Source organism: Mixophyes fleayi, chromosome 5 (genome assembly GCF_038048845.1).
Source record: "Mixophyes fleayi isolate aMixFle1 chromosome 5, aMixFle1.hap1, whole genome shotgun sequence".
Lineage (NCBI taxonomy): Eukaryota > Metazoa > Chordata > Amphibia > Anura > Limnodynastidae > Mixophyes > Mixophyes fleayi.
The window spans coordinates 203,892,232-203,908,193 of NC_134406.1; positions in this window are offsets into that span (position 1 = coordinate 203,892,232).

Consider the following 15,962-nt stretch of genomic DNA (forward strand, 5'->3'; position numbering starts at 1 on the left):
ATCAATGAGCAGAAGGGTTGATAATCTATAATATAAAAGCCTAGCGGCATGTGTTAGTCTGTGTGTGGAAAAAAAAAACAAGCTGCAGCGCCACCTGTTATACACTGACCTACTAAATTCTTAGTATTATCTAATATATAAAAGTAAAAGCCTAGTGGCGTGTGTTAGTGTGGGGAAAAAACTATTTTCTCAGAAAGGGCTCATCCAATTGACCTGAAATTTGGTATACTGACATTACATTACTGACATTATTTGACAAAAAAAAATTAGAATAGTGAAGTCAGTTAACTTCCATCATCCCCCCTTCCCCCCGTGGGAGGGGTAGTAAAGGCTAAATTTATGAGTTGAGGGGTCAAACTCATTTTCGTGAGGTAATTTTACCTCATGAACACACATTAAAAAGGGCGCTTGCGTCGGGAAGTAACGCTCCTCCCCTGAGGAGGCCTGGGCTAGGCCCAAATGCATGACAAGAACCTTTTTAAGACCTTAAGTAGCTTGATTTGACTAGAATGCATGAGTATCATGCACGGGTTAACTTGTAAATATATAAGTAGCTATGTGTCAGCTCTAGACACTATATGCACCTGGCTTACGACAAGTCACCATCATCAGTTAGTATTTGCACCTGTGCAATTGCATAAACAGTACTTGGACTCTCCCCTCTCCTGTCATACGTCTCCAGGCACATATGCCCACCTTCACCTGGAGAAGAGTCGCGCAAGTCTGTTTAGGCGCATATGCATACGTCCACTTTCTAGACAAGTTCTGAGCAATTTCATGCAAATTACGCTACACAAACTAGCATCTTTCTACTCTGCATCTGCTCCTATGAGTGTCTTTATTTCAGCAATGCCTCACAGATGACTATCTACAGTGAAATGACATAAAGTCAGTCAAAGAGCGATCAAAATCTGTAATAGACAAAAAAGACTTCTATACACAAATTGTTCTTAGTGCAGTTGTACAGATGAGCACGTGTTCCATAGATCCACCTACGGAACTCCAGCTTAACACAGGCCACAGGGTGTAGAATTTGCAGGTTATACCTGCAATACAATTAAAGTCAGTATCACCTGTTCATCCACCTTTGTTTTAATCTAATTACATGCCCGTGTGGCCTTCAATATATTGGACAAACGCATTAAAAAGAAAATTTGATGGACATCAGTACCACACTAAATTAATCAAACTTTTGATATTTTAGACATTTTTTTGGCTAAACGCAATACCAAGGCTCTCCTATCTGGTTTTGGAATTTAATTAATTACAGATGTCCTAGAGGGGCATTAAACTAATACATTGGGTTTACATTCTGAACACTTTCATTCCCAAAGGGTTCAATGCTTGTTTTTACTTGTCTTTCTTTAAAGATAATCATTCTTTTTATTAATTTAATACGTGTATAGATTGTATTTAGATTGTATATTTGATATAGATTGTATATTTTATGTATGTCTACTTATTACCCAATCGATTGGGACCATTGCCCGGTGTAGTACATAGCAACCCCCATAAATGCTCTAATGTCAGATGAATCCTGAAAATATGTAAATTTTATTTCTATTTGTGCACAATAAACATACAATCTAGTCTTTTTTTCATATAATGCATTGTGTATTGAGGACCTAACTCATTAAGGAATGTAAATGTTGATATGTGCCCTGTTTTGTGTTACATTGCTCTGCGCATGCCCAGAAATTAGCTATACGCCAGATAATGCAAGTGTATGCAATCCATCTTCCAGCAAAAGGATACTTACAACAGGCTACTATTTACTGGGTGAAACGGGGAGGGAAATAGGCGTAGGCACTTAGTCAATATACAGTAAGGGCATGCCAAGGTGGATGGCACACAGCATCGCACGATTCAAGCTTACTAGGTGACAATAATTTTAAAAAAATGTATCTGTGCATACTGGTAGGACTTTATATTCCACATATGCATTGTACATATCCAGCAGTGTATTGTCTGTCAGAGCAGAATGTACCTAGATCCATATACAACAAGAGATGTTTCTTCAGATCCGCTTGTAGGTAAATACGGACGTGCGTATGCCCGAATTATGTGCATCTTTTTAAGAAATGCACAATACGTTTGTTTTACATGCCTAAATGAATGAGGTCCTGAGTGTCAACAGCTGATAATTATGACAAAAGACATCCATTCAAACACACACACAAACAGACACACATATAAACACACACTCAAACTAGCACTGTTACAATAAGAGAAGTATTGGTTGGCTATACCATGTTGGCATTTACCATGGACTCCAAATTTTAAGAAGTACATTAGGACAGTCTCTAGCAAGATCATTTGTGAACTGTCCGAGCATCATTACATAGTGGGACCTACTGTTGACTACAATAATAGCAGACTCCTCATACTTTGTGGAGCCAATATCATTAACAGATCCCAACAGGCACATGCCTTAAATACAGCTCTAATAGAAATGACACCTCGAATGTGGTGTCTTTCCCTTGTTATGCCTTTGTAAGGTGTCTAATGATGAAGCCCTAATCCATGGGCAAACTACTTTTTCCGCATGGTTAGGCATTTTTAAGTAAAATTGTCATTTAAGAAAAGCCCAATGCAGGAGATATCAGAGATATTGCCTGAATTGGGCATATTACTGCATTATACTGTAGTCCCCATATTAAACAATGGGGACTGTGGTCTGGGCATTTTTATGAAGTTTTGAAAAGCTTAACTTTTCATAACTTGTCTTCAATGGCTAGCCATTGAGTCCTTTGGGGAGAGAATAGCAGTAAAAAGATCTGCGGATCCCACACTGCAGCTTACCAGCTCTCCCCTCCGGACCTTAGTTCATTTATGCGCAAAAGTTAGTAAAGTCATCACCAGGATAGTCTCCTATCGGAAGCACTGTCCCAGGATGATATTTTAATGACTAAATAACATTTATTAATAAATGCCCCCCTAAATGAGATAAGTTATTTTTATTAGGACTTTGTGAATCTGTGTCTCTCAGAGTATTCCTACCAAGTCATGGTCTGCAAAGAAATGATGACATGACACTATCAAGTTTAGAAAAGTGAGTTCTATGAGGGGAAATTGGGGACAGGACACCTTATACAAATAGACTTATTTAAAATACCATTTTGAAGATGAAGATGTTTATACACTTAACTGGTAAAACAGGCATCTCTGACCAGGACTGTAATTTCAATTTAATGCACAGACACAGTTTATATCAGTGGTGCTACAGGTCACTTGTAAAGTAGATAAATAATAGTATTTGTAATGTAACCATCTAATTATCTGTAAGGTAACCATCTAATTATCTGTAATGTCACCATAATGAAACCATATATTTTTACCAGCAACTTACCAAATCTTCTAGTAACACCTCCTGCCTTACCTGTGTGGTCAAATAGAATGGTGAAACTAAGCAGGCTGATGAATATATCATGAAGGCTCCTGTGAATCAGAAGAAATCCTGTCTATTACTGCATTGAATTGGCCTTACAGATTAAAGGACTTCAAATACAGTTTAACCATAGTTGCCCACTCTCCCGAAATGTCCGGGAGACTGCAGAATTCCATGTAGGTCTCCTGGACTCCCATTAGAGCAGGCCATTCTCCCACATCCTGCCCACTTACTAAAGAAGGGTGGGAGCCTCCATGATGTGATTTGCGGTGAATCGCATCCTTTTGGTCCCGCCCTTCCACGTCAAAATTATGTTTTAGTGGTCAGTGCATTGCAGGGCCAAAATGATGCCATTCGCCGTGCCCTGTCCTCTTCTGTCCTCACACCTCACCTCCAGGATCTACAGTAAGGGAGGTGTAAAAAAATTGGTAAATATGGTTTAAACTGACCAGTGGATGTTGAGTAGACAAGTTGCTGATGGTAAATATTTTATTAATACTGATAAGGATAATGGTCTGGCAAGCTGTTGATGCAGCTATTTGGGCTGCATTTGATAACTTTGCAAATTTGTAAAGTCCATAAATTTATGAACTTTATGGCCAAAAAAAATTAGACATGATCTGATTTTTTATTTATGCAACAGTGCGCCAAAATTTGTGCACCAAATTTCCCACCAAGTGTATGTCAAGGAGCCCACCCAGTTACTGATCTTTACAACTGCCCCGGAAAAGAGGAATGTGCCTGAATTTGCAGGTTTGTGGACTTACTTTACTTTTCCCACCACCTCTTCACTCATTTAACCATTTCCAGTTTTCTTATAAAATACTGCTATTCACATCCATGTTTGAAATTAATCATTACAGTGAGGGGACACCAGGATTGTCTTTATTATATGTGCCAATTTTGTGTATTTGAATGTTATTATTTCATTGCCTAGAAATGCAACTGAAAGGTGCAAGATTTGTCCCACTAAAATTATCACGACGACGTTGTGATCATTTAAATATTTTTGACCAGCCAGAGAAATCAAGTCCTTTTGTGGGCAAAGAAGACTGTGCACCTCCCCATACCAATGGGTGATGCTAAATATTCCTTTTCCACCTCATGATTTCATTTAAAGACTCCCATTTAAAGACTCACTAATTTAAAGACTTTGCCCTTCTGCTCCACGGGAGGTTTCTGTCCTCCCTGAGCTCGCCTTAGGACTCCCATGCCACAAAATTAAATCTAATTTTTCCTCTTACTAGGACAATGAGTAACCATACTTTCAGGCAACGCTCTCTGGAGAAAATATCCAATTGTGTCTCTTCAAAAGTAAAAAGGACTTTTTGCAGATTATCATTTATATGCCATCCCTGTGAGTCAATGCGCCATCATCTGGCGTGACATGGGCTTCTGTTGGCTCAGAACATCCATCTGAAGACAGATTAGTGCCAGTCTACTTCAGCTTTTGCACTGCACAGCAGGTTGTTCTGGCAGCAATCTGATGAGTCCTATAAGCCCTGCTACAATAAGTGAGGGCAGCGCAGTGGCCTAGTGGTTAGCACTTCTGCCTCACAGTGCTGGGGGTCATGAGTTCAATTCCCGACCATGGCCTTATCTGTGTGGAGTTTGTATGTTCTCCCCGTGTTTGCGTGGGTTTCCTCTGGGTGCTCCAGTTTCCTCCCACACTCCAAAAACATACAGGTAGGTTAATTGTCTGCTATCAAAATTGACCCTAGTCTCTCTGTCTATGTGTGTGTGTGTATTAGGGAATTTAGACTGTAAGCTCCAATGGGGCAGGGACTGATATGAATGAGTTCTCTGTACAGCGCTGCGGAATTAGTGGCGCTATATAAATGACTGATGATAAAGTGAGTAGTGACAGGTAGAACATGCTCTATTGCCTTATGTTATATTTTAAGATGTATGGTGACGCAATAAATACAGGACTGGTCTGAGGCAGAGACAGGAGACGTTTCTGCCAAGGTCACAGCTGGCCACCTGGGTATAGGGGTATAGGGGTAAATCCCACTGCCCTATCGCTCCCTCCCAATGCAGTACCTGCAGTTTCTCAGTGCTGAGATATAGCAGGTACAGAGATGTGGCAGCGACTGGGTAACTGAGAGGTGAGAAGTGATCGAACAATATATTGTACACTTCACCTCCAAGCACAAGACAATATATTTCACAATGTGCCACTAGGGTCGGAACTCTTTATCTTGCACTAAGCTAATAGAAACTGGGCTTTAGATCTTAGATTTTATAGTAGAGGTGGGTGTAAGTGGGTTTTATGCTTTTTTTCTTACTTTCCTTCCAAAACACCTCCTGATGTCTGATTCAAACCAAGTGTGTAAAACTACAGATTTATATTTTGTTTTGTATCAATTTCCAGTCACAGGTAAAATTAGCTTTCTCTCTTATGCCATTACTATCCCATTGAATTATCATTTAAACCACAAAAACTGAACTGCAGTTTCTCCTTGTCATCCCAAAAGACTGACATCAGATACATCAAAAACTTTTCTACATCAAACAAATTTGCTACAGATGTTATCGTGTTACTGGAGAACATAAAGAATAACTCCGCATATAGCATTACCGTACTGAACTGATACAGAATTCCTGTACATGCTTTTCTGCTACTGAGGATAAAGTTAAATGTTTCTAACTGCCTATTGAAGTCACCTTGCTTCTTGTACAATGGGAAGTGGGAAACGGCAAAGCCCTCACTTTACAAGTTTTGCAGCTCAGCAAATGACTTGAATGAGAAAGTCAATCATTTATTAACAAGGCAAATGTATCCATGGAGACATAGAACTTCTATTGCCATTATACAAACACTAGTGCATCCCCTTACCATTAATGTTATTCCTGGGCTCAAATTATTAATCAAGGAGCTATGCTATAAGCTAGACTATATAAACATTGAGCACATCCCTTTATTGTCAGCTCATTTGTCATTACACTTCTTAGGTTTACTGGGGGAAGGTTAAAGTATTGAATATCAGAAAACTACTTTTTGTGGCTTGTGATATTGTAGGTGATTATGTACTAAACTACACAGACACTATATTTCTGAAATGTTCATTGATTAACCAGTTGTAACTAAGTCTTTCTATAAAAGTAATTTATTTTATTTAGCATATAACAGAGCAATTGCAACTTTAATATACATCTTTAATAGGTTAATACAATAAAACTGATTTATTAACACATTCTAGGTGCTGTTTCTGTAATGAACAAAATTATGCTCATTCTAGTGATAAAAATAGCTAAAACTTTGATAAAGTTTCGTTATAAACGATACGGAATTTGCTGGCGCTATATACATAAATGTTGATGATAATGATACTCTATTACTGACCTGACAAGGACTCTAAGGTTAGGAAGGCCAATGTAAGATACATAAGCTTATTTTATAAAAACTAAAACTCAGGCCAATGTTGTCCTATTGATAACTATGGGTTGGGAATTATAGAAAAATGAGAATGCAAAATGATTGGTTGGCATTTACGTCTTTAGATATTTTGTTTCTTATGAGATTGTATTTTTGTTCAGATATGTATTCATATCAATCCCTTACAATAATCACATTGAAGTCCTTATGACTTTGGACAAAGTTTATTTTTTTTAATCTAATCTACTAAGCAGACAAAAAGTCATATCACCTCTCTAAAGCATACAGGCAAATATAATTATTTCCCGTTCAGCAGACAAGCTTTGGCACCAATGAGGTTTAAAATGATTTATGTGTTTTCAAACAAAGGTGTACAAACCCATTTCTTTATTTACCCTTATAACTGATTTTTCACAAAACAGCACTAAAAACCTTAATAAACTACGTGAACTATGCAACTTTGGGGCTGATGTTGAGTTAGGAGCAAAGCAAAAAAAAGAGTAAATTTGCACCTGGACCAACCATGTTACAATGCAAGAGGTACAAATTTGCTTATTTTTTTGCACACAAGGAAAATACTAACAGTTTTTTCCTGTAGCGCACAAATACTTGATAGCTTTATTTATTGATACTACATTTATCTATGACATGCCGTATCCTAGCTATAAATCTGTCCATACATTTTAAATGTACCTCCCTCTCTAATGCAAATTGGATTTGACAAGGTCTAAATTTGCTCCTTTTCTTTGCTTTGCTCCTAACATCAGGCCCTTTGTCAAGTCTGATGACATTCAGCAAGAACTTTTTTGGAATTATAAGTACTGTCATAAGTCATTTACTAGTGCTAACACTAGAAGTTACTATCTTATTAAAATTAGCTGTAGTAATGGCTTTTACTTTTGCAGTTGTTAATCTTGTACTTTGCTTGAAGCACAAACTGTCCGGTCCGTCTTTCACTGTTCCAATATTCTTATTGGAAGATCTTCATAGGCATCCATCTCCTTCAGCTGTCATTAGCTGTCAAGACTTTGTGAAAGAGCTGTACACTATACTAGTGCTATTCTTATATTAAAATGAGATGTAAGAAAAACAAAGTGAACTTAGTAGTGATGTGGAACCCTGCATGTGTCAAGATGTCCATCGGCAGAAACATAACAGTCAAACAAGTTCAAGTTCAGCTTCATTAATCATTGAAGCGATATTTCCCTCTCCCATAATTTCCAACAACAGAAAATAATCTACCTTCACGTGACAGCCAAATTCATGGCAAATAAATAAATGTACTTAAAGTTTAAACATAATGAAATTCTTTCACTATTTATTTTCAAAAGCTAAAGTATGAAGACAAAGCTCAAATCTGATTACAGTAACACACAAGATGGAATTGTTATTACTAAACTTGCAGGAGTTTGATTGAAGCTGTGAAGAGAGGCTATTCCCAAACTGTAACCCTTTAAACACCAAGGGCTATATTTACTAAACTGTTGCCTATAGCAACCAATCAGATTCTAGCTGTCATTTTGTAGAATGCACTAAATAAATCAAAGCTAGAATCTGATTGGTTTCTATAGGCAACATCTCCACTTTTCCAAACCGTTTAGTAAATCTAGCCCCAAGTAGGACAATTGCTGATCTGTAATATATTTTGGAACAACATTTTCAGTGCTGTAAGTTATAGAGATGCGAAAAGACACGAAGGATTTCTATGTCTAGTTGAACATAATCTCCTTTAAAATACATTAGAACACCATTTTTGGGAAATTGTGGCAACATGTTGTGTGATTTTAGGATTTTTTCAGAAGTATGAAATTCTGGTTATACAAACATTGGGTTTTACTTCTGTTTCACCATTCTGTAGAATGCCATTCTGCACCTTATTTATAGAATTGAATTTTGTTGAATATTTAGACTATGAAGAGAGCTGGGACAGCAATGATCAATTTATTCTACTGCGTGATGTGAATGGGGTAGGACTGGATGCGCTTAGGGCCAAATTCCTCTGGTAAACCTGCAAAATTTCACAGCCAAATGCGGAATGAGACGAGTATTTCTTGAAACAGATTAAAAAATTTCACTCATCTCTATAAATAATGAAGAGTCGTTATAGGATACTCTTTTATTCATAGTATACTGTAGATGGAGCAAATTAGTTTAAGGCAAACTGGGCGGTTGGGTGCACCAGTTGGAAAAAGTACCCATCTAAATCTGATGCCTTCAGTGGCACCACACTTACACAAAGGATTATATATATATTTATAGATATATATATATATATATATATATATATATATATATATATATATATATATACAAGTTAACCCGTGCATGATACTCATGTATTCTAGTCAAATCAAGCTACTTAAGGTGTTAAAAAGGTGCTTGTCATGCATTTGGGCCATAGCCCAGGCCTCAACCACCAACCACTCCCCACTGTCACCCCCGGCAACCACCAACCACTCCCAACTGTCACTTCTCCTTCAAGAAATATATATATTTTTTTTTTAAATCTTTATAAACACTTTTAACAATTAACAAATTAAATTAACAAATTAAAAACATCTTAGTATACCAAATTTCAGCCCTTTCTGAATTTAATTTTCCACACACACTAAGAATTTAGTAGGTCAGTGTATAACTCCGCCCAGCAGGTGGCGCTGCAGCTTGGTTTTATTTTTTCCACACACAGACAGACTAACACACGCCACTAGACATTTATATATTAGAAATATATATATATATATATATATATATATATATATACTATATATATATAGGATATATACTATATATATAGGATATATATATATATAATATATAGATATTATATATAATATATAGATATTATATATAAAATATATAGATTATATATATTATATATAAGTTGACAGAGCTGTTTAATTGGATTCCAGCACATTATTGTCATTTATACAAGTCTCATCCTTGGTTATTTAGACTAGTACAGGAGTGTCTTAAACAGATCTGTGTCATAGCATCAACATTACATGTTATATACTATATAATGCTAAGTATGAATACATTGTAGTTCCCCACAAGCAGTGGAGGAAAAAGACATGATGGGAAAAACAAAGATGGACCCTTTCGAGGGCAGTTGAACTAGCTGCCCTGAGAATAGTCCCATAATTTATTGCAAGTCAATGTGATTCAATTGTATTATATTAGGACTAAACCTATAGCTAATGTGTGATCTGTCTGCTATTTTGAAACAGAAAGTATTTCATAATAGCTGAGAAAAATGTATTTATTACTTAAATGGTAAGGGGGTTGTCATCCCCTTTGTTTAATTATATCCTGCCCTCCCACATAGAAAATACTGGGCTGTGTCCCTTCCCTAGGACATGCACCTTCCCCATTACCTGTCACCATGAGCCGCTGTAAAGGTGAAAGCACACAGTACAGAGGATGACTCAATCCATCCAGTCCTATTTAATACAGCTAGATAGAAGCACTTTGATATAGCTTTATTGTATAGGATTGGATGAACTAAGTCCTCCTGTCCAGCAGTTGCCCTGGCTTGTGGACTATGATCCAGCCCCCAGCAGCAGGTAATGGGGAAACGGCGATGACCCCTTCCGTATTTGCTGTAGGTACAGAAAACAGAGGAGAGAAAAGTCCAAAAGTGAACAACCCCTTCAAGTTCTAATAACCAATTTCTGAAACAAAGCTACTAGGCATATATCAGACTTCAGGCAGAATCCATCAGATATTAGACTATTCTCTTATTTTACTAAAGCTATATTATCTATTTACATAAATCCGCAATAAACTCTCTAATAGATGAATTTAATGGCAAGATTATCTACATAAAATGGAATATTTGATAGATACTGTGCATATGAAGTGTATTGTTTAGCATGTATCAGGTTTGATATGAATGAATTTAAAGCCCTCTAGCAGTAAAAGAGTTAATGTTGGTTCTGGTATGCACAAATAATGAGCCACATTATGCTAATAAATATTTCCTTGGGCTCTTTATACATGTGAGTGGGAGAATGATGAGGGCCAGAGGTTAATGTTCCTTTGGGGCCTGTGCATTACACATCCTTGATCTTGCTTTTCCATATTCACAATGAGGTCTGCCGAATCCATTTGCATGCAGTACAGTCGCTGTGCTGATAGATGATTTGTGCAGAGCTGATTTTGCAATCACTATACTTTTTCTTCAATCATTTTTTATTGTTTTCTTCTGTCTTGTATATGAGGCAGAAAATAATACTTGTTGAAAATACAATAAATTTAAATGTTTATATATATTTACTATAACAGCTGTAATAGAAAGATATGATAAATTTACTGTTTTCAATTCCACATTTATATAGAACAATTTAATGTGCGGAAACAGATACTGATGGTGCATGTTTATATTCAACAAATAGCTGTTCTGTAGTCAGAGCTATTTCTAGGCCCAGCGAAACCGTGAAAATTACCTACATATATGATGTATTAGCGATACAGTGATTTTTGCTTTTTAATATATATGATAGTGCTCACCTGGATAAGTGGAGTTAAAAATGGTATTGGGTTATAAGCACCCAATGGTATTGCTTTGCTCCCAATTATTTACACCATAACTGTCAACTTGGCAGACCATGGGCATGGCTTGGGTAAATCAGAGGTGGGACTTATTTGATCTTGATCAGGGGTGGAACTTATTTGATCTTAATCAGGGGTGGGACTTATTTTTTCAAAGGGGTGTGAAGTATGATCCACAATGCAGTATTTATTTTACTACACTGTACATAAATAAATACTATTAGATATGTGCTTAAAGTGTTTCAATATCTACAAAAAAAGTAAACGTTATAATTTCTCATAACTATAACTGCAACTCCATAATAATCTGACCAAAATAGATAGTTTCTTTAGATCATGGATGATTAAATATGTGAATCCATATTTTATTAACTGTTTTCTCAACAGTTGCCATGCTGCATTAATTATATTCAGTGAATCCAATACATCCATGCTAAATATATTTATTTCAGGGGTAAATGTATCAAGCTGAGAGTTTTCCAGCGGGTTTGAAAAGTGGAGATGTTGCCTATAGCAACCAATCAGATTCTAGCTTTCATTTTGTAGAATGTATTAAATAAATGATAGTTAGAATCTGATTGGTTTTTCAAACCCGCCGGAAAACTCTCAGCTTGATACATTTACCCCTGGTCTTTATTGCAGTGGATTGTAAAACTTGAAAAAACTGATTTCTTTAAGATGCCAGGAAAGTTGATTACATCATCATGATAATTAATATTTGCCAGCCCAGATAAAGTGATTGATTACAGATTCAAATATATATTTATTTTATAGTGTTGTTATCCAAACAGATATTAAGTGACACATTTTACTCAGTGTGCATAGTAATAAAGTTCTCAAAGTTCCTTGCTGCTGGCCTAAAGATACAAAGTCATACATGAAAGATAAAGGGCCTGACCCCTAAAATTATTCATCTTCTATACTGCAAAGGAAAGAGAAGCCAATATCATTTTCCATGCATTTTTAGGATGCAGGAACAGAAGAAACTGATTACTGCTCATTGTGAAGCAGCATTGAGTTCTGAATGACTGTTAGCTAAGAACATGTGTATTGAAATACAAGGGTGGTCTTAAAGGTCACTATGCAAGAGTAATGCTGAACAGATTTCATAAATGGAGAACCACCCATAGCAATCACATAAGGTCTGCATATAGGACTATGTTCAAAGCTCACACACAAAAACAAGCAGAAAACACACTGAGGAGCTGCCATTCATACATATGTCAGTGCATCTTGTACTTAAGGCCCCTTACAATTGAAGAGACGGAATGGGGAAGGAGGAGGTGTGTAAGGCCGTGTTGGAGCAAATGCAACTTATGTAGACTGAAACTCATACATATATGCGTCTGTCAGGGGCTGGGAAAATTGCCGATGGTGTAAGTTACAAACTTATAGTGATGACTATCAGCTTAAGTGCATCTGGTTGAACATACCTGTGTAAGAAGTGTCATTTTTGGGATGCAATTTCTGTCTGCGTTGTAGAATGAAATTGCATACAATTCTACATAAGACCCTTAATAGGTACCTGTGTGTACTTCTCAATTGTGGACAACAAGCATAGAACTTTTGTCAGTTGTAGACAGGGCCTGATCAACCATTAAGCTGATCAGGCTGCAGCCTGGGGCGCTGGTTCCCTGTGGGGCGCAGCGCCGACACAATTAATAAGCATTTTATTTAAAAAATGGCCGCCCCTGGTCTCAAAGTGGCGGTCCCGACTGTCAGTGTATCCAATTACACTGATGCAGGCAACTAACAACACATCCCATGCTGTTAGCTGCCCTGTCAGTGCAACTGCGTGCTAAGCTTAGTGTGGTCATGTGAGATGATCACATGACCACACTAATCACAGAGCACTGACAGGGCAGCTAACAGCATGGGATGTGCTGTTAGCTGCCTATCAAGAAGTCAAGAAGACAGAAGTGCCAGAGAGAAGAGGAGCAGAAGACATCAAGTTAAGTTCTATTTGTTAAATATGTAATAAAGGGGGGAGGAGGAGGGAGATGACTGGGGGGGTGATTAACTGGAAACTGCTTAATGGCTGGGGAGAGGGGGAGTTAAAGAAGTGACTAGGGGGTTAATGAATTGACTAGGAGGGGTTAATAAAGTGACAGGTAGGGGTTAATGAACTGACTGGGGGTGGTAAATGAGGTGACTGGGGGGGGGGGTTAATGGAGTGACAGGGAGTTAATGATTTGACTGTGAGGGGTTAATGAAGTGACTTGGAGTGGTTAATGAAGTGACTGGAGGGGTTAAAGAAGTGGCTAGGGGGGTAAATTAATTGACTGAGAGGTTAATGAAGTGACTGGGGGGGTTAATGAAGTGACTAGGAGGGGGGTTAATAAAGAGACTGGGAGGGGGGTTAATGAAGTGACTAGGGTAGGTTAATAAAGTAACTGGGGGGGTTAATGAAGTGACTGAGTGGGGGTTAATGATGTGACTGAGGGGGGTTAATGCATTAGCTGGGGGGTTAATGACTTGACTATGGGGAAGGGTTAATTAATTGACTGGGGGGTGACAAATTGGCTAGGGAGGGTTAATGAATTGACTGGGGGGTGAGCAAATGAGTGGTTGGGTGGGTGATGAAATGGACGGTGGGGGTCATAAACCTTCTGGTGGGAGTTGATAACAATGGCTGGGGGGATGTACTGGCGGATGGAGCTGATGAAATAGTTTGTGGGGGGCATGATCTCTGTATTGTGTGGCGGTGACTAGAATGTTAAATATTATACAGTCAGGGTTGGTAGATGTTAGTATATGATTGTAAATAATTTTCATATATTTAATTGTCAATACCTGTACTAGTGGTTTGTTTTATATGGTTATAATGGAATCTTGTGTTTGAATCATTAAGGGTTTGTTAAAATTTTGCACTATAATACAAATTTTCCACATTTTAATTACAGGACTCCAAGTTTAAGCCAGCCAACTAGCAACGCTACAAGAACAAGCAAGAGACAACATCAGGTAGCCTACCCTGCAAGATCAGATAAGAGATAAACTGTGTCTTATGTTTTAATTAATATTTTACAATTACAATTTTGTTTTTATATATATATATATGTATATATATATATATATATATAAAATTACACACACATTGGTGGTGGGAGGTGGGGTGAGGAGCGGCAAGGTGAAGGGGGGCGCCAACTGGTGTATTAGCCTAGGGCTGCTGTGACCCTTAATCAGGCCTTGGTTGTAGATTTGCAATTGGAGGTTTGCCCTCTACTGCTTTCCTTAAAAATGTTCCCTCTTTTGTGTCTGATACATAAAGTGCAAGAATAGACGCACAAAGTATATGTTAGACTTCTACATTTTAACAGCATGCACCCCTGTGCTGTAGCTAGATGCCCCTGAGCTCTGGTGCAGAATCTGCATAAACCCATTGTGCAAAGACCCCATTATTGCAAGCTGTATTTCACAGAGATTCCATGATTGCAAACTACTCTGTATAGAGACTCCATCATTTCTAGCCACATAGCACTGTATCCCCAAGATTGCCAGCAACATTGCACTTTGACCCCATTGCACAGTCCACCACTGAATAGATCCCCAGCCTTTTCCTGTTTTCCTCTACTTCCACCTGGAATCTCACCTCAAGTGTACGATGTCAGGAGGTTTTTGGGGGCTATTTACTGTCTTTGTGATCAGAGCTACACTAATAGAGATATAAGCTTGGATTGGGCCCAAAACCTCCAGACAGTACACACATCACTTAGACGTTTGTGGTGGAAAAGAGGACGCTTGATTGCCAGGACACTACAGCAATTAAATTAGGGAAGAAGACCCAGACCACTGTTCATAATAATGTATAAGTCTTATCATTAGCATATGATATGAGCATAAGACAGTATGGTCATTTAACATCTCTCATCTATGAGAGAATTAGTATCAAGCCATCACTGTGACAAAGCAGCCCTTTATCTTATTTCAATAACCTCCCTCCTCAAAATGAAGATCTGATATTTTTTACACTGATTTGCAAAACAAAGCCTACTAGTGCATCTGTTCTGTACCTAAAAAGAAATGGCTTCAACTCCTCCCATTAGTCATTCTCCAGCCTTGTGTGTTGTAATTTGTGCTTAGTGAATAGTTGTCCTCCTTTATCACCTCTTTCATCACCTTTTCTGTATCAGTGTATATTTATAAAAAAAAATGTCTTTGGCATGGAAATGTTCTACTCAGTTTTTGTTTCTTTCACATTTATCAACTGTCCTGTGACATTTTAAATCCCTTGATCTGCCCCCATGTGTTAAGTGTTAAAATGCTGACATCATAGATGTACAAGAACATGGATTTAACATCTACACTGTATACACAGAAATGCTGCAGTCCTAAGACACATAGAAGTGTTTTCTGGTGACAGCCGTAAAGCATGCAGACAGATGAGACTGATTTGCATCACTTAGTATTCCTGTACCTCATTTAATACTTGTTTGCGACTTTCTGTGGATATGTCTAATTTTCAGACAGATTAAGACATTTCGGTGCGTCCTGTTTAACATCTCACAGCACTGCCTGGAGCAGCTCTTATGAAAATAATGCAAGAATGCACATGTTTGTCTTACAATCATATATATAATTGTAGCCCCATGTGGGTGCACTTCCATAGCCACCTACCCATGGAGACCTCTGAAGACTTGCCAC